Raw genomic sequence first — 24,253 nt, 5'->3', positions numbered from 1 at the left:
TTTTTCATGATACTATTTTATTTGCTGTCAGCTGATTTTAAATATACAAAGATATCAGGCTTTGGTTGTGGTTAGTCAGCTGGCCTTTTCTATACTATTATGACTGTGCTTATTTTATTCTAGTGTTTTTCTTTTCATCAATGTGTGTGATCTGGAGAATACCAGTGAGGAGGAAGGAGTAGGGATAGGCAAAACTTTTACATACAGATTTGAAAGCATGCCGATATTGGACTTTTGCTGCGCACAAATTTTGCAAATACAGCTGCAGCTGACGGCTGGCGACTGCTTGCCTTGAGATTGCCCTGAGACTTCAGTGCTTAAAGCCACCCCACACCGGGAGATTCCAGCAGCCAGACTAATGGCCCATCGGATTAACACAGCGGGGTCCCTGCATTTGAATGGGACTCACGGTGTGTGAATCCTCCCGGGCTGCGAGTCCCATTCAAACGCAGGGACCCCTGCTGTGTTAATCCGATGGGCCATTACAGCCTGCTCTGGACCATCTCACGAGTTACTGCGAGATGATCAGAGATTTTCCTTGGCAAGCAGTCTACAACCAGCAGTTGCATCTGTATGTACCCAAGCTTTTGCCTCATCTCTTTCCCTCTCGGAGATAGTAAAGATACTCACTGTGAAGATATAGCAGATGCAGGCGCACCTATCCCCGCTCTTACAGAGGCCATGTGCTCTTCTCCACAGCATTTAAACTGATTGCCGGGGGAGAGCCCTGTAAGCAGGGACACAGATTTTCCAGGGCCCAGGACTATAGGGAGGACGGGCGCCTGGCTAGGTCCGGAACAGCAGTCCCGGCTGTCCCCCCCTGTCGACGGCCCTGTCTGTAAGTGCCTCTTACCTTCTCTCTGGAGCCGTGAGCTTCTCCTGCTGCTCTCCATCTCCGCCATCTTCTGCTTGTGACGACACGTCGCAATGATATCACAACGTCACGACAACGCGATGTAGCGGAAATGAAGAGCAGGAGGAGACGCCGGAGAAGGTAAGAGGCCTCACCCTCCCCACCGGCACCGAGCCCCCCGACAAACTCCCAGGCGGCTCTGAGATATGTATATGATAGCAACATTTATAGGTGGTCGCTTATATTGAAGCTTGTATTAAGGGAATTTAGAGAGACTCACTCACATGGGAATACTCATCATGTGATGCAACAGGTAAGAAGGCGTGCTCCACAGCATGGCGGCTGCTTGTTATTAAAACGTTTGTCTGCTTAAAACTCCCCACAAAGATCATTATATGGTGTCAGAAGTGCTTAATTAGGATGAGGCTGTACTAGGCGCGTACGACGGAGCGCAGGGCATCGCCCGCACCTGCCTCAGAGGCGATTTGTCTCATAGGGGGAGACGTGACAGGGAGGCATGGCGGAGGCTTCGCCGTGATGTCACGGAGCTAGTTCGCCCTCATTGGCTGAACCGCGCTCGTGACCTGGCCGTCGTGCAACAAACACAAAATTGTTTCTCGTGAAAAATCGGCCGTGCCATTGTGCTAATAATCACTATGGGCAGCATCAGGGTACATACATTTGTTCCGGAGGCGCGCAGCGTTGCGCGCGCCGCTACTATCATCGCGGCCTCAGCCATGCCCGGAGTACAAAAGGGGACAGTCAGACAGCGGACAACCAAAATCTGAATTGTACTGTACAGCCATACCCCGCTTTAAGGACACTCACTTTAAGTACACTCGCGAGTAAGGACATTTCGCTCAAAAGGCAAATGGCAGCTCACGCATGCGCCTGTCAGCACGTCCTGAACAGCAATACCGGCTCCCTACCTGTACCGAAGCTGTGCACAAGAGGGGAGACTATAGAGCCTGTTACAAATGCGTTATTTACATCAGTTATGCACGTATATGACGATTGCAGTACAGTACATGCATCGATAAGTGGGGAAAAGGTAGTGCTTCACTTTAAGTACATTTTCACTTTACATATATGCTCCGGTCCCATTGCGTACGTTAATGCGGGGTATGCCTGTGTTACATAGTTACATACATGCTCCGGTCCCATTGCGTACGTTAATGCGGGGTATGCCTGTATACATACAGTATGAGAAGTGTGGGGAGCAGCATGGCTCAATCACTGTGTAGCCTTTGGGAAGCTCTGATAAATATGGGGAAAATAGTCATTTTGCAAGATACTGTGCAGAGAAGTCACGAGCGCGCAGTCCCACGCAATCCGCCTCGGGCATGCTATGTAAATGTGCTGGAGATTAGCGCAGCCGATAAGAGGGACTGGATACTACATACAGTATAACACTTAAACACTGCTGTTATTCCTTTGAAACTGGATACTGCTGCTTTAAAAAGAATATAAGTGTCTGAAAACTAAGCCAAAATTGAGAGCAACAGCAATAAAGTGAAACCATTATTCTGGAACAGATAACACCAGTAAAAGAAAGATGTGTTGTGAGCATTAATCATAAAAACACCAGTACATATAAGCTTCCAGTTTGCGTGATACCAAAGAATGTTAGATTAATTTTAGGCCTGGCTGCCTGTGGGAAACGCAGCTTAGTAAAGCTGGTGCTCACAATATAAGATTGAACTGAACCTTGCATGAGACACTGATTTTTGGAATTTCCAAGGGCTTGGATGCTTGCCAAAGGAACATACAATTAAGGCAGTACAGGCAGGTCTTGCAAGTCATACGTCCGTGTCTGAAAGGGCCCACTGCAGTACGTGAAAAACTCAAGGCAGAGTTAGCAGAGACAGAAAAGATGGAAGCACTAAAAGTGATACAAAATATTCAGAACACACACATTGCTGCATATAAGTGTGTGTGTGTGTGTGTTGTCTCGTCGTCTTCTTGGGCTCAAATGAGGCGTCACAGCCTTAAATAGGGCGTGTGACGTCACATTTAGCCTCAAAATGGTTAACAGCCACCTGATTGGCTGTTAAAACCATGTCCCGACTTTAATTTTTTTTTTTACATGACGTCACTTAAAGGGAATGATGCCAGCCAATCAGAATGCCCTGGCGATAATTTGTATCAACCTTCTCTGAATGAGGCCCTTCATTTTAGTTAAACCCGCAGCATTAATTCATCATGCAGTAATTTTCTCATATAATGCACTATAAAAATGAACACATAATGCCTCAAGGGGAATTGACATGAACTTATAAATAAATGTTATTTTAATGCAATAATTACCCTCGTTCACATAATAATAATAATAATAATACAGTAATAATAATAATAATAATAATACAGTAATAATAATTGCATGTTCTTGTATAGGGCTGCTAGTTTTACGTAACGCTTTACAGAGACATTTTGCAGACACAGGTCCCTGCACCGTGGAGCTTACAATCTATGATTTTGGTGCCTGAGGCACAGGGAGATAAAGTGACTTGCTTAAAGTTACATGTGATTCAGTTAAGTATTTATTATTTTCGGGTTTGTTTGCTGGGAAGAGTTATCTATGTATTTAATTCACACAATTTGACGTAATAGAAACCAGGTGTTTTTTTTTTGTTGCTATATTCATTAAGAATTATCTATGCAGACAAATCGTGTTAATAAATATTTAATTTGCATGCACTTTCCACACGATTTGTGTCGTTTTGCCGTGGCTGTGAGGTTTTGCTGGAGAAGAGAGAGACAGAGACATTATGCATGAGTGTCTGAGTCCTCCTTGTTCCCGGTTCTCTCTTCCTCTCAGCTCTCTCTCTCTCTTCCACTCAGCTCTCTCTCTCTCTTCCACTCAGCTCTCTCTCTCTCTTCCCCTCAGCTCTCACACATGCCTACCTTTGGTGGGAGGAGATGATCAGAGGAGCAGCCGGTAGACGAGTTAGGAGTTGCGCTCGGGCAGCAGACACCGGAAGTAAGAAACGCTTCCGGGTCAGACTGCTAGAGGGCGCTCCTCCCCTGTCTTGCTGATTCCTCTACCGGCTTGCTTTTCCTGTAATACGGGGGGCCCGCCGCCGCATACCATCTCCCCCACCTGTCTCTACAGGAGGGGGGGGGAGAGAGAGTGGGGCCCCCAGGAGAGCGGGCTACAGCTACGCCCTTGTCTCCTACATAGAAGTAGTCGGGACATGTCAGCATCCCTATTCAAAAACGTAACCCCCTTAACATGCTGCAGTCATGGGCCTTTCCCTACAGTACAAGGGCCCAACTTTATAGTAACCCCTCTCTTTATAGTAACCCCTCTCTTTATAGTAACCCCTCTCTTTATATACCCCTGCAGTTGGTAAAGTCTTCAGCTTGTGTTGAGTAACACCAATTTTTCTCTCTCACATTAACATGGGCCAAGAATTGGATTTAACATGACAACTCAAACTTGTTTACTTAAGAGTTCCCCTTTACATCCATTCCCACAAATGTATGCTAAATGCAAGGCTGTGCGATTTATCATCATGCTTTACCCACTTATCTATACTTTAGATTACTTATATGTATATATGCTCTTACTTATATAGCGATAACTGTGCTTATTGAAACAAGCTACTGGAATACAGGGAATTATGATGCAATAGAGCTAAGTGCACCAAGCGTAAAAATAAACATTAGGAATATGGAATATCGGCCCTCAAGCACTTATAACAGGGGAGCCCAACTCCAGTCCTCAAGGGCCATCAACAGGCCAGGATTTAAGGATATCTCTGCTTCAGCACAGGTGGCTCAATCAGTGGCTCAGTCAAAGACTGGCCAACTCCAGTCAGCAAGGGCCACCAACAGGCCAGGTTTTAAGGATATCCCTGCTTCAGCACAGGTGTCTCAATCAGTGGTTGTCTTTGTCTGAGCCACTGATTGAGCCACCTGTGCTGAAGCAGGGATATCCTGAAACCTGGTCTGTAGGCCACCCCTTATTTATAATCTAAGGCCCAGATCACCAAACCTCTGTTAAAATCAGGGATCCTAACACAATGTTACCTAAAACAAAAATCTACGTTATGTTTTCTGAGATAACATTGTATTCTCAAAGATAATTATATGCAAAAACAGTATCGGAAATACATCTCATTGGTGGCTAAATATCAAGATAATGTAGCTTAATGCTGCGCTGTCTTCCAATAACATGACATTACGCCAGTCCTGGTGTTACTCCTATTCGGACCCCAAAAAAGGGCTTTTTCTTAAGGGGAGAGGGGGAAAAATGCAGAGAAATAACACTATGTTATTTAAATTATTCCTAATTGTGATGTTACACCCATGTAGGCACTGCTAAATAAGAGGGTCTGGGTAGGAGTAACGCCAAGATTGGGTATTACTTCAATAACGTACCGTTCCTGTGTTAATCTAAGGCACTTTGGTGGATATGCGATGTTATGACAATGCCTCGTTTGCATATAATTTGCATCTCATTATCACTGACGGCTGTTCTAATTAACGCTAGTCTCTTTAAGAGAGAAAACATTGCCTAACGTTATTGTCCTTTGAAGATATACTGTTAACCACTAAGGCAGGGGTTCTCAACTCCAGTCCTCAAGCCCCCCCCCCCCTGCTTCAGCACAGGTGGCTCAATCAGTGGCTAAGTGGAAGACTGAGCTGATTGAACCACCTGTGCTGAAGCTGGGATATCCTTATACCTCACCTGTTGGGAGGTCTTATGGACCGGAGTTGAGAACCTTTGCCTCTGGGGTTAAGTGACGTTAACGTGGCTTTGAGTATCTGTGCCCAAGGGAGATTTTACAAGACTTTCACAAGTAGTCGGAGTCGAAGTGCAGTAGTTTGCTAGGAGGGTGAGTGCTTTGTGGGAGTATTATACACCATTGATTTGAAGCTATTAAAATGCTTCCTTAACAAAGTGGTTTTTCACATGGACCTCAAGATGTGGAGGGATTATGCTGAGTGGGGGTTGGGGGGATGGTGCTTAGTGTGGGGGAGGGTACTTAGTGTGGGGGAGGGTGCTTACTGTGGTGGAGGGTGCTTAGTGTGGGGGAGGGTGCTTAGTGTGGGGGATGGTGCTGAGTGGAGGGAAGGTGCTGAGTGGAGGGAAGGTGTTGAGGGAGTGCTAGTGATGAAGGTGAGTGAGACACATAACTGCAACAATTTTTAGGCCGATATCATAAAGTAATCTTTAAATTGATCCATACAAAATACTTTCCACTTCAGTGCGTGTACTTAAAATGTGTGTTATTTAGTAAGGTAAAGAAGCAAGCTATGCTTTGCACAGCTGTAGACTACACACAGAAACAGTACGTTTTCTAATAATACATCATGTGATTTATTTTATATTGACTTTCTTTCTGCACCTTTTTTTTTTTTAAAGCAAAAATGGTTTAAAATAAAATGTCTCTCCTCACATGTAACCAATAAAAGGTCCCCGGCTGAATCCTGATTGGTATTAGCATGTTTTGTAAGGTGTTTGTATCAGCAGGGCAGGTGCACAGCGATATCTTTGCATAGGTCTTTGCTGCTTATTGCTGGTATGGTCCATTAACTCTGATCAATTGTTCATCTTCGTTTCAGCGACCCCCTCTGCAGCCTCGCAAGAGACTGTTGTTCTTCATCAAAAACCTCAGAGTGCCCCTGTCTGGAAGTAAAATAATAGATGGGAATGATTTGGTGATGGAGCAGGGTTCAGCCTCCGTCAGTTCTGTTGTGAAGGAGAGATGTGTAAGGCTGCTTGCACTTTTCTCGAAGCACAGATGTAATGTTAAACACAGGGACCTGCTCGGTACATGGTGCGGGGCACATGGTCTGACACACTGTAACCTGTACAGAAACCCTTGTAAGAATAAAAATGGAAGGATTTTCTTTTTGTGCTAACTAAAGATGCAGTACAGTATGTACAATATGCTGGAAGGAGAGCACAATTTCTTTTAAAACAAGGTGGCAGTGCTCTTCAGACTGTTAATTTTACAAAGTATGTGTGTATATGTGTGTGTGTGTGTGTGTGTATATATGTACTGTATATGTATGTATGTGTGTGTATATATATATACAGTGTTCGACAAACCTATACATTTGCACGCCCCGGGCGAGTGGATTTAACATCGTGGCGAGCTCCTATTGGCCCAGGCATCACACGTTTGGTACTACAGCAGCGGCAGCTCTTATTCGAGCAAAAGCCGCCGGCTGCATGCGTCTGGGAAGCGGGTAGCCGCGGCGCGTGGCGGCACACTGTGACGTCACAGTCACATGCGCGCCCGGCTTCCCCGTCTTCCCCAGGCTTCCCCGACATCCCTGGAGATCAAATTAAGGTAAGCGGGGGTGCGGGGAAGCAGAGGGGCAGAGCAGAAGCCGGGTTCGGGGTCCGGAAGGGGGTGTAAATTGCGCGCGAAGAGGAGGGGGGGTGAGTGGGGGAAACGCGGCGGCGCGTGTTTATTACTGGCGGCAGCTGGGGCAGATCCCGGCATGCCGCCGGCATTTAGTTCAATAAAATATGTCGCTACTGTAGGTGGCGAGTAGATTTTTTTGTTGGGCGAGTAGATTTTTTGGTGATTTGTCGACCACTTTATATATATATATTTATTTATTAAGCTGACCGTGTATACTGCACTGTACATGTTTTTACAGACAAAATGCCTCCCTGCCCTGTGGAGTTTCAATCTGAGAGGCCTATTCTCGTAGCTCCGAAGTGTGGCAAACCTCTTGTAATGTGGCCATACTGTGCTATTCTGTAAGCCCTTCTCGCATGTCCAAACTTCTTTAGATGCATTTTCTGACAATCCGATCGATTTGTCAAAAAAGATTTAAACTCGCGTTTTTTGCCCACAGCTGCTATTCTCGTAGCTCCGTTCTACAAACCGCTTCTAAAGACTCGCATTGTGTTAACACCTCCTAAAGGGCGGCGAGACTGGTATTGCGAGGAAGATCCAGAGCCGGAAATATGGGTTTGTCTGAGAGAGCAAAACCCATCAGTCAGACCGGGGATGGAGTTAGCACCTCGGGTCATTCCGCTTCTAAATCGCGCACAATCCTGGCGGCGTGGGCGTTACACCGGGCGGTTTGTCACTTTTAGAAGAAGTGATTTGCAATAAAGAATTGGGATTTTTCTCACATTTCACGTGAACATGAACGTGACAACTTCGGAGCTGCTAGAATAAGCCCCTATGTGTGGCTCCTGAGACACGGGGAGATAAAGTGACTTGCCAACGTCATAAGGAACGGACACTGGAGGTTTAACCTGGTTCACCCACTACAAAGGCAGTGGGCTCCTCCTCCGGCTGAGAGAATGAATGAATGTCGCCATTTTTGCGCCAGCCCTTTTTATGCATTGCATTCTTAAACCTCTTCATTTTACCCTCAATCTGGAATCTGATACAAAGTGTCAAGATGTATGGCAGTCCAATCTCAGACTCTTACCCAGCCTGCTGTGAGGTCACGTCCCCGTTCTTGATTAGAGTTCATCTCCATTGAAAGAAAACGGACTAAAAATGTTCTTCAGTACAAAACGTTTCTTTGATGACTGGGCATAAGAATGATGCACTTTGTCACACATTTTTATGTTTTCGAAAAGGTATTGTAGCTTTTTATTTCCCAAGATAAGAACCCATTGGTCTACGTGAGGTTGATGCTGATTATTTCATGAAAGACCCAGTCTACACGCTAATATTACAGCATTAATATTTAAAATAAGAATGGATTGAATAAAATGTTCTGGAAGAATTATCAAAATAAATGTGTAGAAGGAAAGTGCGATTGTGGGATGTGTGTCCCATCGAGCATTGCTCATCGATCACCAAGTAATAACACACAATGAGGGGACAGTTGATTTTTCACTCATAAAGCTATAAATATCGCAGATATAGCCTCTCATCATGTGGTTGCTTGAGAGACATTTAGATGATAAGGACACTGCAGAGATTGTCAGTCATTTTCATTTGCAAACCTATCAAGGTGGAGATGTGATGTGGATCTCAAAGAGAAATCTCAACACTGTTCGAGTCCTAAAAAGGTCTGGCCTGATTGATTTACAATGAGTTTTACCAGTGGAGCAAGTGTATTAAAATGTAGAAGCGCAGTTTCAGATTGGAAGAACCTCTAGACAGTGGGACAAAACTGTTAGGAAAAGATGTTGTTTTACAAAGGATTTTACAAGATTGTACCAAAAACAGACAGTGATAGAGTTTAAAAAAAGAAGATTTTAGATAAAGGGGAAACGAACCAGGGACGCCAACATTTTTTGGGGGGCCCAGGACAAATGTAAGGATCGGGGGTGCCATGTTTTGCTCACCGACATTTATGACATCATTACTGTATATTTTGGTCGACTTTGCCCAGTCATGTTTCTGTACACCCCCTCCCCTTATTCCTTTCGGGTCTCCTTTCCCCCCTAGTGCCTTTCCATCTTTTCCCTCTGTGTTACTCTCTGTCGTCCCCTTCTCATGTATTTCTAATATTCTTTCCCCCTCACTTTCTTCCTTTTCCCTAATGCCGTTTTCTACTTTCCTTCTCCTAATGTTTCTCAAATTATTATCTCTCTTATCTATCTTTATCCCAATATCTCTCTCTTGTCTCTCCCCCCAGCATACTGTATCTCTCTCGTCTCTTCCCCCCCCCCAGCATACTGTATCTCTCTCGTCTCTTCCCCCCCCCAGCATACTGTATCTCTCTCGTCTCTCCCCCCCAGCATACTGTATCTCTCTCGTCTCTCCCCCCAGCATACTGTATCTTTCTCTCGTCTCTCCCCCGAGAATGTCTCTCGTCTCTCCCCCCAGAATGTCTCTCGTCTCTCCCCCAAAATGTCTCTCTCTCTCTCCTTCTCCTCAGCATATCTTTTTCTTCCCCCAGCATGTCTCTTCCCCCCCCCCAGCACGTTTTTCTCTCCTCCCACATCCATGTCTTTTTCTATCTCCTCCCCCCCCCCCCGCCACACGTCTATATCTCTCCTCCCCTAGCATGTCTTTCGGTCACGAGAAAGAGCTATGGCGGGAGTGAATCACAGGAACAGGACTGGGACACTGGAACACGTAGCATTTTAAATTAGAGGATTGAATCAGGGGGTCTCTGAAGATGAACTATGTTAATTTCAGCTCCGGGAACCCCCTGCAGGGGGCGCCGGTATTTCTGTGAAGTTTAAATGTCCAGGTTACATGAGCCAATAGGAAGCTGCATGGGATGATGTCAAGGCTTCCTATTGGGCTGCATGGGGGGGGGGACGGGACATTTAAGCCGCCATTTTGTTCTGCACAGTTGTTCCATGGCTGGAGAGATACCGGCACCCCCTACGGATATAAAATACATAGTACCACATGTTTTGCTGCTTTAACTCCATCACGCTTTGGACTCAAAGTTGTACAATGAAATACAGTATTCATTGATATGTCGATCGGCGATCCCATATTGTAGGTCTTTTTCAAGTTCTATTATAGAAAAATGGACCTCATTTCATCGGCATGTTTACTCAAAATAAGTGTTTTCGATTGATATGTACTATTCATTAATGTTTGATCAAATCTAAAAAAACAAACATGTACTGTATATCTGTGCCATAAGCTACGGCACTGAATCGCATGCTGCTTTCTGCGTATTGAAATGCGGAGCATGGGCACTGCTAATGTATAAAGCTTCTACTTTCAATTGATGTCTTTAGTGGAAACCTGAGTGAATCCATCAATCCGAATGCTAAAATATGCCATTTTCCTTGTTTAGTGAGGGAGCAGAAGTGCCTTTTCTTACCCTTAGTCAGCAGTCCATGTTCATCAAACTTCACTTATGAGTCAAGACTGCCCCCCGTCCCCGCGCCCGTCCCCGCGCTCGTCTCCACGCACGAAGGGTCTATGTTGCTGCTTTGAAATTTAGCGTAAACAAAGGGGACAGGGGCGGTGATTTTTTAAATATAATTACCACCGTATTCGCTAATAAGGATTTATTCATAAATGGGTTACTGTATTCATACTGAGTTGCGTACCTGAAAATTGCATGGTCAGCGTTATATAACGCGTGCGATAGAAAAAGGCCGGATCTCACGGGAGTCTGCATTAATCAGCGCTGAGGATTGTGGGAGGTATCACATTTCTACCATAGGGTTATGGAATAGGATTTCTTACAAAACTCTTCAGCAGGGGCGGACCGACTCCAGTCCTCAATGGCCACTAACTGGTCAGGTTTTCAGGATATTCCTGCTTCAGCACAGGTGGCTCAATCAGTGGCGCAGTCAGAATGACTGCACCACCTGTGCTGAAGCAGGGATATCCTGAGACCCTGGCCTGTGTGTGGTCCCTGAGAAATGCAGTTGGCCGCCCCTGCCCTACGGCAAGAAAATATTGAAGCCCTTTGATTCTCGAGGCTACCAATTCATTGCACTAAAGGGTTAACATACAACATATACCCCCTACAAATAAAATATAAACATCTGTGTGTAAATATTAACTCTTTAGCAGCCTATGTGGCCAACACTCATCAGCTTCTTAGGGGTTAATATATGTTTGAGTGCCACTGTACATGGTTAATTATATGTATTTGTCCTATATTCTAGGTGGGCTAGCTTTATCTTGCTTGTGTCTATGTTATTCATTATATACATCGGGAGATAGGCCTAGCTCCAGCCAAGGGCAGGTGATAAAACAAACACGCTAATTGGCCTAGGCTGTCATTTAAAATAATGTGGGAAGGAGGGGGCGGGGGGGGGAATAGGTGAATGACAAGAAGCTTTTACCGATGCACTGAATTGTTTCCCCCGGAGCTGCGCTGTTTGTGCGGCCTTGCCACGCCATAATAACAACTTTATTTCACATAGCGCTTTTCTCCTACAGGGACTCAAAACCACTTGACAATTACAGTATACAGCGCGCGGTACGCAGCACATACAGATGCAGCCACCAGTATTAGATCACTTGCCTTGGGAAATCTGGGGCAGTCTCACAGTAAATGCCTGGACATCTCTGTGAGGTTCCGAACGGCCCATCGGATTATCACAGCTGTAAAACTGAAAACATTCCAACTGAACCGGACTGCAGGGACCCCCGCTGTGTTAATCCGATGGGCCAATAGGAATCTCACAGAGATGTGGAGGCATTTACTGTGAGATGCCTTAGTTTTTACCCAGGCAAGTGATCGGATACTGGTGGCTGCATCTGTAGGACTGTTGCAGACACAGGTCCCTGCCCAGATGAGCTTACAATCTATGTTTTTGGTGCCTGAGAGGTAAAGTGATTTGCGCAAGGTCACAAAGAGCTGCAATTGAACCAGGTTCGCCTACTCCAAATTTAGTGTCAGTGTTTTCAGTGTCTTTACTCACTGAGCCGCTCCCATCGTTTCAAGATATCCCACCACTGGGGACATTATAAACTATCCCAAAATGCAAAAGGTTAACAGGAATGCTGAGCATGCATCTGATTTTAGTAGATCTGTTTTACCTTCTGATTTCTTTGATTCATTTTATGTCAGAATAAAATAAAGAATTAGCCTTGTTCAGCAACTTGTATGTGATAAATTGTGTCCATAATGCTGCTCAGTTGACAAGGACCTTTTCTTTTTACAGCTGGGGCTAAAGTCTGTTTGTTTGCACAGTACTATTAAAAAGATAACACTAGTGAATAGTTTTGTGATTACCTCTGTTAGATCAGGCTTCAGTAGGAGCAGGGCCATTATATACCACTCAAGTAAAGCACAGTGTGTTTAGAGAGTAATCTGACAGAAAATATAGTCAGAAATTGGTCTCCCTGAGCAGCTCAGGGCATTATTATCTGAAGTACAGGCAGACCATTTGAGCAGACAAAAGTAGTTATCTGATTACAAACACTTTATATGTACAAAGAAATGCACAAATCACAAATTAGTGAGGCAATGCCATGTACAACAAAAGAAAACCAAATACTGTATATGCATTGTTTAGATATGTGAGCAGGTTAAATTGGATAATATGTCGAACGTATAGTTTTTTTGTTGATTTAATTTTAACGTAAGAAATAAAATGAAAACTCCACAGCTTCATGTAGTTGATTAGAGGTTGAAAATCTGGTTGTCTATGTTTAGAACGGGTGGCCAACTCCAGTCCTCAGGGGCCACCAACAGGTCATCGAGATCACAGCCGGTATCACTCCGTGGCTTGAAACGAGACTGCAGATAGGCAGGCCCGTAGCCTTGCAAGGTTTTAACGGCCGTAACGGCCAACTTGAACTGAACCCGGAAGATCACTGGGCGCCGGTGCGGATGGCGTGAGATGGGAGTGGTGTGCTCAAAGCGAGAAGCACGTCTCAGCTTCCGAGCGGCAGCGTTCTGCACATTGCAATATTCCAGATGACATTGTAGCTGTTATATTATACTATAAACTACAGTAAATGGTTTTGTAATATGTAGCAGAACAATGTAATGCAACATAGAGCAGTGACAAAGCGAACAAGATTCTATTACATGAAATCTTAATGTAAACAATATCCATCAAACATCTGTTTGTATTTCTTTGCCTCGGGGTATAAAAGCTTTGCCACAGTTGTATGGCATAAAGATTTTCGGTGGACTTTATAAACAGCCACATTAAGGCTTCCCCCCCCCCCCATGTAATGCTTTACATTACAGAAGTGCATTCAGTTTATACATTCCTAGAATTGAAATACAATGAGATAGTGCCGTTAATGTACATTACACGAGAGCCAGAGGGAAAGAAATCAATGGCGCTGATTCTCGTAGTTCCGAAGGGTGTCAATCCGCTTCTAAAGAGCCCTTTCTGAGCAGATTGGCATGCCTTGCTATTCTGTAAGACCTTATCGCGTGAACAATTTGCATGTGAAAGGCTTTTTCGGAAGTGGTTTCTGACAATCCGATCGATTTGTCCAAAACGTCTCCAACTCACATTTCTTACCCCACTGCTATTCTCGGGTCTCCGTTATACAAACCGAGTCTAAAAACTCACATTGTGTTAACACCTCCTAAAGGGCGGCGAGATTGGTATTGCGAGTAAGATCCAGGGTCTGAAATATGGGTTTGGCTGAGAGCAAAACCCATAAATCAGACCGGCTTTTCTAGTGTTTTCTCGTTTCTGCTGGAATCAAACAATGGGTGCTACACTGAACATAGGGTGTTACATTACATCACCGGGACAAAACTGGGGTAACAAAATACACCTGCTCTGTCAAGGCAAAAAAATCCAGTTGTTTTCTTTCCTAAATCTGTGGTAGTTTTTTTTTGTATAGAAAAAAGGGGAAGATCTGGCACGTACGCGCAAATTGTGTCCTCAATTCATTCAGTGTTATCAGTTGGTGCCCTGATCCTGGTCCCCTGCTAGGCATATATACATATGGAAGCTACCAAATAATGCATCGGCGCTCATGTGATAAATACAATACTAGCAAAAGTACAAAAAAATGTCGATTCCTTGTAGTTTACTTTACGCAGTTGGCTTGTTTAAGGCTGGCATCTTATACAGCACACAGGAAAGTCGATAATTGGTTAGCAAAACATGGAGTTCTTCAGACACATACTGTTTTAGTAGCGAGAAAATAGCAACGTTTCAGGGTCCACTGGCCTGAGGTAGGGATCGGGGGACCTTGAAACGTTGCTATTGTTTGCTACTGAAACAGTATGTGTCTGAAGAAATACAGCATGTTTTACTGAGTCATTTTTTACTTTCCTGTATAAGGTATCAGCATTATTTATTTATTTATAAAATATTTTACCAGGAAGTAATACATTGAGAGTTACCTCTCGTTTTCAAGTATGTCCTGGGCACAGAGTAAAACAAATAGTACATGGTTACAAATACAGTTACATAAATGAACAGGGTATACATTATATACAAGACATTGCGTGCACAGTTAGAGAAAATATATATTATGAGCGTATGAAACAGTTACAGACCAGGTTAAAATGTGAGACAGCCTTAGATTTGAAAGAACTTAAACTGGTGGTGGATGTGAGAGTCTCTGGTAGGTTGTTCCAGTTTTGGGGTGCACGGAAGGAGAAAGAGGAACGTCCGGATACTTTGTTGAGTCTTGGGACCATGAATAGTCTTTTGGAGTCTGATCTCAGGTGATAGGTACTGCATGTGGTAGGGGTGAGGAGCTTGTTCAGGTAGCTGGGTAGCTTGCCCATGAAGAATTTAAAGGCAAGACAGGAAAGGTGAACTTTGCGCCTAGACTCTAGCCAACTGCTTAAAGAAATACGTTTTTTTAAACATTTTTCTAGTATTGTATTTACCACACGGTATGAGCGGCGCCGATCCAGTGTGTTTATGTTTTTGTTTGGCTCCAGTTTTGCCGCTGATAGACTGATACTTAGCACTCTTAGTGAGTTTCTTCCTTGGCGTTACAGGAGTCACAGAAGGGCTCTGATAACGGGAAGCTCTGACTAGTTGATGCACATTACTCGCTGTGCACCTTCTAACGGGAAAGCATGTCATTAAGTTTCTTGCTTCTTTTATTAGAGCTAAGCCTCATAGATTGAGGAAAACTGAGTCAGAACAATCATAGATAATTTACTGAGTAATTATTGTGGTTAGCAAGAAATGACTGCCGTCACAAATATAGCATTTACTGTATGTACATGCATTGACAAAAGATTACATTCTAGGCTACAGCAGTATGGTTGGAATCCACATGATTTCCTCTATCTGGAAATGTTGAGTTAATTGATTGATTTTGGTAATCCATCAAAATAAAATACAACATTTATATTATACATGAATAATACTAATCCATGATCATTTTTCTGTCCTCAAATCCCTTTTGATTCACTTGCATGAATAGAAGAGCGTTTCTGCTTTAAATCAGCAACATTGCTATTATTTAACCATGGGCTGTTCCTGGCCCAAATCACATTGACTTGTTCCCTATTTTTCCTTTCATGATAGTTTTTTTGTAAGCTCAAGTGATGCAAATGCAGAACCTTGAATTGTTGTATGCATGGGTGTAAATACGTCCCGTTCTGTATAATACATTTTCGTATACCACAACAAATGACATGACAGCATATGATTTCAGTCACATATTTAGTAAGCGATGATGAGCCGTGAGGCACCTCATAGCCCATTAAGCATCTTTTAGTAAATATGACCCATAGGCGTTGGCATTCCATTTCCATTTCATTTATAAAGTCCACAATGTGGAAGAAATTCTTTGAAGGATGTTTTCTGGTGAATTTAATTCACTTTTTATACTGTTACACTACAAGAAGTGAAAACCCGTTCATAACACTACGGTCCAGTTACCTTTAGCTTCAGTGGGCGTTTTTGCACGATGGAGCCCTGATCGGCACTATCACAGTGTATTGAATAACTACTTAAGAGTGTAATAAAATGGGAAGTACAGCCTTCAGCAATTCACTTACATTGCTCTAATTAATTCATTCTGCTTACTTTGCTCTAATTAATTCATTCTGCTTACTTTGCTCTAATTACTATGATGGACCAATTCCCCTTTCTCTTTATTATCAGTGTTAGATTCTGGGATAGGACAGAATTCTTATTATTCATTTTATAAGAACTTTGAAATCGGATTCATTTTCTGATAGGCATACTAGAAGTGTTTGCATACTGTGTATCTCTGTAGTACGGGGTGTGATGCCTTTTATTGGACCACAAAGTAGTTGATATGTTACAAGTTTTCGGGGCCTTCATCGGGTAACCTTAACCCTGACCCTGAGAGGTTGGAAAGTTTGTAACAGATCAACTACTTGTTGGTCCAGTAAAAGGTATCACACCCCAATCTCCCGCTCCTTCCTTTGTTACTGCCTGGAAGACAGGACCGACCCGGTGTCACGCCCTTCTTTCCCTGCACATATCTCTAAAATGAATGTTAATAATCATATGATTGATTCATTTGCATTCCGGCTGACACTGAAAACGTTAGTGACTGACCCCTAACCTAGGATTTCGATTTGGATACTCTGATTCTGTGCGAGAAGTGGTCTACAGAAATCTGGATTAAGATCAATGAGTCCTGTTGGGATTCTATTCTATGGTAACAGGTGTATAAAGATTAATGGAGGGGGATTGACTAAACGCTATCAAGTCAATGGCAGTTACTGCTGATCAAGCTCCGATATCCCTGATCAAGCTGCTTGATTCCCAATCCCCCCCCCCCAATGTATCCTAAAGGAAATATCACACTCTGGGGCAGATTTCCCATAGATATCAGTTAATGCTTGCACGCTATTTTAGTCATAACGTTATCATTTGGCAGCCAGTGGCCACATATAGTAAATAAACAAATTACATAATATTTGGAAACACAGGTTGTTACAGTGGATCTTCTATTATACCACACGGGTAGAGAAAGAGTTAATGTACTAAGCCCAGCATATCCATCTAAACCTCAAATACATCTTCCTGGTGAAAGTGCTCATTCTCTCTGAGTTTACAGACTCCTGTTATCATTCTGTTCATGTATTACTAATGCAAGCCTCTTTTTTCCAGTCCAAACCGTCTCTCTTATCTAAGCTAATAATTATATTTATTATGGTACTTCAGCAGTGGCATGTGCTTTTAAGTATGCATATAGGAGAAGCAATTTAGTCCATTTTCTCACAGCAAGAGATGCAGTGTGCTATTTTTTCAGAGACAGTGATAGATTATCCATAAAGTTCTTTGTTCTGGATTTCCCTGTGTTGCAACAGGCAACCAGTTCATAATCTTTCCATTCAAAAGAATTGAATACATTACTGTTGTACTGTATGTACAATATATATATATATAAAGCATACATTACCAGCAAAGGTAAGGAGACAACAGCAATCAGAAGGTATAAGCAGCTATAAACTGTATTAAAGAAAATTGCACATATGTCCAACGTTTCAGTCCGCTGTACGGGACCTTCCCAGGGGGGTGCAGACCGAAACGTTGGATATATGTGCAAGTTTCTTTAATACAGTTTATAGCTGCTTATACCTTCTGAGTGCTGTTGTCTCCTTACCTTTGCTGGTAATGTATGCTTTATTATTTTTTATGACATAAGCACCATGTCATTGTATCATTGCAGGAGTGCCAGATATTCATGATGTGTGTGTGTGTGTGTGTGTGTGTGTGTGTGTGTGTGTGTGTGTATATATATATATATATATATATATATATATATATATATATAAACAAAAAACAAAGAGTAGCGCTATCAGTGTGATGTGTAGGTTCAATATAATAGTGAATGAAGTGAATTGTGAATAAACAAATAAAACTTATATAATAGTATAAATTGATTAATATATAATAATAAATAAATAAACAATTAATATTTAAACCATTCACGTGAATTAAAGAACAAACCAGTCCAATTGATGGAAACAAATGAAAGAAAAAAGTCCAGATGCAGAAATAATAGTCAGTCACAGTATGGAGCAGGCTGCTTCTTGGTGGATCTAGCCAGATCAAGGAAATCTTGTATCTGCTACTTACAACCTGTGTACACTCACCTTACTATCTGTGTATACTTACCTTAGTATCTGTGTATACTCCCCTTACAACCTGTGTATACTCACCTTACTATCTGTGTATACTTACCTTACAACCTGTGTATACTCCCCTTACAACCTGTGTATACTCACCTTACCATCTGGCTTCCAGCTCCTGCGGTCTCCCACGGCATACAGATTGTCTCCAATGAATGTTTTTTAACCCATTGAAGTGAGTGCATGTCCTGGCGGCCACTCTCAATTTTAATAAATTGTACATTTTACATACAATATTATGCCATGGAGCTGGCGCTTCTCTTTGTCTTTTTTTTCTTATATATATATTGGGTGAAAAAGGTGACAGAAAACCTCCACCGTTAGCATATAGCCAATATATATACTTTGCAGGATCTTTTCTCTCACATATTACGGTAGGAAACGCAGGGTTCACTTATCAGATGTATTAATAAATAACAGAACAAGAACAGCTAGAGAGCTAAACTCTTTACCAATACTTCCCCCCCACCCCCCAGAGCTGGGCCCCCGGGATGTGGCAGGACATCCCGGCGGTGGTTCTGCCACTGTGCGGAACAATATTGGGCATACGGTTATGCTGAGGCTGAACCGGCAGTCAGAAACAATCCTTCAACCACATTGGATGTTACCAGGCCAGACCAAAATTGGGGGGGGATGCAATAAAAATAGAGTAAAAAATTGAATTCCAGGGTTGCCTATATAGAATGCTTGTATAAACTGATGCAATTATCCAAAATATATACGTTAAATTAATCCTTATAGAGTTCTTGAGATCTCCACAATAAAATAAAAAGTAAATTGAGTGGGGTTTTCTATACCGTACTGTATATGATCCTTAGATGCAACTGCATTGTCAATATAGTATGATCAATATAGTATGGTAAGTTACAACTCCACATCTGAGCACCAGAAGTAATTGTTTTACCAACTAGATTCCCATTGCATTCACACGTGTATGTATGATGTATGTATGTTATATATTTTTATTTTTATAGGACAAACCAAGTACACAACACCATTTTTACAAACATTACAATTCAATAATAATACAGGGAATATAATAATACATATGAGATAAGTGCATCAAGACATAAATGTATATTGGGAGAAAGGAGTTCCTGCCCGGAAGAGATTACAATGTAATCAGCAGGTGGGGAGATCAACAAAAACAGTAGGAGCAATTGTGAGTGCTTTGGTTGGAATGTGTATAAAAGCATAATGTAGTTTAGTCATCTTCCAGGAGTTTTTAAATGCTTTGTAGAACAGGTGAAGTTAGAGAGACAAAGAAGCAACATCCAATATGACAAAAATACACAGTGAAATACCTATATATCTCTTGAGAAAGGGTCATTTAGTTAATCCTTTGGCCAAAGCGTATAAGCCACTTTCAAGGCATGACCATAATAACGCAGGTCCTAACACTAACTGATTAAAATCGTTATTTACCTTTATAATTAGAGGAAGGATGGTCCTGGCCACTTGGCAAAGTCCAGAAAGCATGAAAGGTGTCTCAGTAGGGTGAGTCGTGATCTCACCACTTTCTCGTTTGTCAATGCATCCGCCCGCCATTACTCCTGAGGAAGCTGTCATCTGAACAGCGAAACGTGTTGAGTGTTTGAGCTCAGCAGTGGGACTTGCAGAGTTACTGAGCAGACTCACCATACTCAGACACCTTTCATGCTTTCCGAACTTTGCCAAAGTGTAGGCCTTGATTTGTGAGAGCTTTTTATAAAATACATTTGTACTTATCTATCTGCACCATGGTTTGTTTTCTCTCTTTGAGATCCACTGGAATCACCTAACATCGCTCCCAAGCTTGAGATAACATTGCCACTGATTGGGATACTGCCTTAATTATTGGCTCCATTGTGAGTAGAACTTTTTGAGGTTTATTCATATTAATTTTCCTTTGCACAACATTAGGTGAATTTTTCTCTTACATGATTATTACCACCGCTCCCATGAAGTACAGCGACAGATCACACGAAGAAGTTGAGGAGTTAGCAATAATAGGGTGACCATATTTGTCCTGGCAAAAACTGGGACAAATGTCATGCATGTGCTGTCAGCACTCGCCGACTTCTCACGCACGAAGAGTACTTGCCGAGTGCGCATGCACGATTGGTACGTGCTGGCTGCTCGTGTGCATGCGTGATCGGCACTTGCTAATCATGCATGCGTGATCCGCGTTTGCCGGTCGCTCATGCGCAGGCATGTACAGAGCTTGCCGGTCGCGCATGCGCATGAGCGACCGGCAAACGTCGATCATGCATGTGTAGTCGGCAAGTTCCGATCTCGTACGCGCGGCCAACGGGATTGAAAAACCGGGACAGCTAGACTGTCCCAGATAGGACAACCTTGCAATAGACACATTAAAGAAATGATGAGGGTGGAGGGAAGAAAGCCAGGAGAGGACTTTATCCCGAATGCCATGGATTGGGCAGGTCAAAAAGGTCGAGTAGAATGAGAAAGGAGTCATCTCCTTGGTATTTTGCCAAACACAAGTTGCTTGCTGCAAGTGCTAACTTCTGCTCAACGCACAGTACTGATTATACTTACTGTCGGATGCGAGGCATGGTGTAGAATAAGGCTTTGCCTCTAGTTGCTGTGTCTGCATGTCTAGGTTCACTGAGCTGAGACAGGATGAGCCCTTGTTTGGTATGAAAGATAATTAAAACAGGTAATGATTTTTGTTAGGATTTTTGTGGGAGCAGAAAGGCCATTTTGCATTATCTAATGTCTTTATGCATCATTCGCTCAACCTTGTATGAGATTAAGCACGGACATTGATTTCAGTTGCGCCATTGCTTTTTAATGCTCAAACGCATTTAATAGTTAATATTTAGGATATGCAGCTTGGATTTTGGTAACCTGCTCCGCAGTAAGTGCACTAACCTACATGAGGAATTATGTTATAAAGGATTTCAAACATTTCTAAAGTACAACCTTTAAGTCGTTTCAATTGGACAAATAAACACATCCTTGCTAAACGGTGTAAAGAAGGAGTACGCATGACAATGTATCTGCTGTTAAGTTATGCTATAAACTTGTTTATAAATTCATGTAGCAAAACTAAATCCTCGTAGCGTGTCTGCAGAGGTTTGTTTTTATAACTTTTAATTTTCAAGTGTATACATGATTCAAATCATATCAATATTATAACGAGGAACTGGTAGCGCGGGAGCGGCCAACTCCAGTCCTCAAGGGCTTCGAACAGGTCAGGTTTTCATGATATCCCTGCTTCAGCACAGGTGGCTCAATGAGTGGCTCAGTCATTGACTGGCCAACTCCGGTCCTCAAGGGCAACCAACAGATCAGGGCTCTTCGACTGAGCTACTGATTGAGCCACCTGGGCTGAAGCAGGAATATCCTTAAAACCTGACCTGTTGGTGGCCTTTGAGGACTGGAGTTGGCCGCCCCTGCCCTAGCAGTTGGCATCACAGGCAAAGGAAACACAAATGGCACAACAATATGTAGATTACTGTGCAGTGCCAAAAGTCCTGACAAACAATATGTGTTTGAGATTTTGCATTAAATTATAATACTTTCTGTAAAAGTCAAAATTAATTACATTAGTAATTGGTACAGTGTATATAGAAACCACTAGATGGCAGAGTTGGGCTACTATTTGTACAATGGTATTTATTGTGCAATTTGCATTACAGGGTGGAATTCATCAACATTTTTTTGCCCAGTTGGGATAGCAATTTAGAGAACAGAATTGCCTAAAAGTCACCTCCCAGTTTTGGATCTGGAGTTGACGCTCATAAAGACCGGGCTTTGCCTGTTTGCAGACTGTGCACATACTGCACGTCTGCGTTCGAAACAGCTAACTAGCTTATCTTGAAATCTGTGTATTCTGCGTTCTTACTCCCATCCTGTCCCAACTCTGAAAATACAACTCCCAACGAATGCCTAAAGTCACATTTATACCCCGATGATGAACCTGAAACCTTAAAAATATGTTCTTCAAATCGCATTTGTGCCAGCGACATTGATTGGTTTTGTTAGTAAATGTAGCACAAAAAAAACCCAGTAACAGTCGCCTGAATAAAGGGTCTTTTGTTAAATTCAATCAGGGACATTTTGCCGTTGCAGACATTCCATAAATATAATTCCATATTTTGTATACCCTTACGGCAAGTTCAATCTGAAAATGTTGTGCAATTTCATAAATATTTGTTCAAACTTCTTTGGAAATGCACTAATTAGAAACCTTTCAAACAAAAATATTTTATAAAAAGGTTTCTACAAATGTTTACACACAAATCTGGCAGATTTACAAACCTTGTTTACCAGCTGTAAATATAGTAAATATTCTTAATTGCAGGGAATTTAATTTAATCTTCATATTTTTTTTTTACACATTGATACATTTAGGAGTAAATTCAATTTAATACAAAGCAGCCGTTTGGGCCTTTTTCGAACTAAAATCCGCATTGATGTAAATAGGGATTTTTAGCTGAAAATGGCAGGACTGGTCGCTTCGGAGTATGTTGAATTTACCCCTTATTGTTTAATATCATCATTTTTGCTCCTATACCAGTTCTTTTAAGGTTTTGTAAGCATTTGAAATAGCCGTACTCTGATACATGGACTCTGAAGTTAAAGAGTTTGTAAAACCAGTGGAAATATCATTCATCAATTCAATTAAAGGAAATGTAATTAAAAGTAAGAACCAGGCAGGAAGGGTATCAGTGGATAGTCGCCTGACACATCTAAATTAGAATTGTGAAACACTAATTAATCCTGAAACTTGACAAGGTGAACTATGATCTCTTTTTGTACGGCAACTTCCACTGTCTGTATGAAAACAAAGAAGATTAGAAATAACATTGAGGGGTCCGTGTATCAAGGGAAAGAAACATTTGCTGTGACTTGATGCACCATTTCCTGCATGTAGCTTCATCAAGTATAACGAGCTTGTTAATCAGGTTCTTGCATTTGACACAGACCAGCGTAGGCAGAAAGTTTGACACAGAACAATGTCGTACAAGTGGCTCCGTTGGAGCAACGTACCCAGTTAGTGCCCCATAAAATGGCTTAATATAGCTTTCTGCTAAGTGAAGCCTTAATTTCTTTCTCAAACTTGATAAGTATAACGGCTACCGTATGGGCCAGATTCGCTGTGATTGCTTTTGTTCTCCTCCTCCTCTCCCTCTCTCCCCCCTCTCTCTCTCCCCCCTCTTTCTCTCCCCCCTTTTTCTCTTCCCCTCTCTATCCTCCTCTCTCTCATATAATTACCTTTATGGATATGTGATAAACTCAGATAAAATAACGTCTGTAACTAATATTTAGGTAATAGCACAGTGTTTCATTTGCTTCCAATAACGTGACGCTGCGCACAGTATGTCTGCGCCTTACTCCCACAGAGACCTTGCAATAACGTGACGCTGCGCACAGTATGTCTGCGCCTTACTCCCACAGAGACCTTGCAATAGCGTGACGCTGCGCACAGTATGTCTGCGCCTTACTCCCACAGAGACCTTGCAATAGCGTGACGCTGCGCACAATATGTCTGCGCCTTACTCCCACAGAGACCTTGCAATAACGTGACGCTGCGCACAGTATGTCTGCGCCTTACTCCCACAGAGACCTTGCAATAACGTGACGCTGCGCACAGTATGTCTGCGCCTTACTCCCACAGAGACCTTGCAATAGCGTGACGCTGCGCACAGTATGTCTGCGCCTTACTCCCACAGAGACCTTGCAATAGCGTGACGCTGCGCACAGTATGTCTGCGCCTTACTCCCACAGAGACCTTGCAAAAACGTGACGCTGCGCACAGTATGTCTGCGCCTTACTCCCACAGAGACCTTGCAATAGCGTGACGCTGCGCACAGTATGTCTGCGCCTTACTCCCACAGAGACCTTGCAATAACGTGACGCTGCGCACAGTATGTCTGCGCCTTACTCCCACAGAGACCTTGCAATAGCGTGACGCTGCGCACAGTATGTCTGCGCCTTACTCCCACAGAGACCTTGCAATAACGTGAC

General features: G+C 42.7%; 1 protein-coding gene and 1 long non-coding RNA gene across 4 annotated transcripts in view; one reads left to right on the top strand and one right to left on the bottom strand.

Moving 5' to 3' along the window:
• CACNA2D3 (calcium voltage-gated channel auxiliary subunit alpha2delta 3) overlaps positions 1-24,253 on the top strand; it is a 597,478-nt gene that overhangs the window by 208,542 nt on the left and 364,683 nt on the right. The gene's annotated exons all lie outside the window — the stretch shown is intronic.
• The window catches only part of LOC142468364 (uncharacterized), a 144,252-nt gene that overhangs the window by 40,810 nt on the left and 79,189 nt on the right, over positions 1-24,253 (bottom strand). The gene's annotated exons all lie outside the window — the stretch shown is intronic.

This window comes from Ascaphus truei, chromosome 17 (genome assembly GCF_040206685.1).
Source record: "Ascaphus truei isolate aAscTru1 chromosome 17, aAscTru1.hap1, whole genome shotgun sequence".
Classification (NCBI taxonomy): domain Eukaryota; kingdom Metazoa; phylum Chordata; class Amphibia; order Anura; family Ascaphidae; genus Ascaphus; species Ascaphus truei.
The sequence above is the reverse complement of the archived record's forward strand: the minus strand, read 5'-3'. Positions and strand labels throughout refer to the sequence as shown.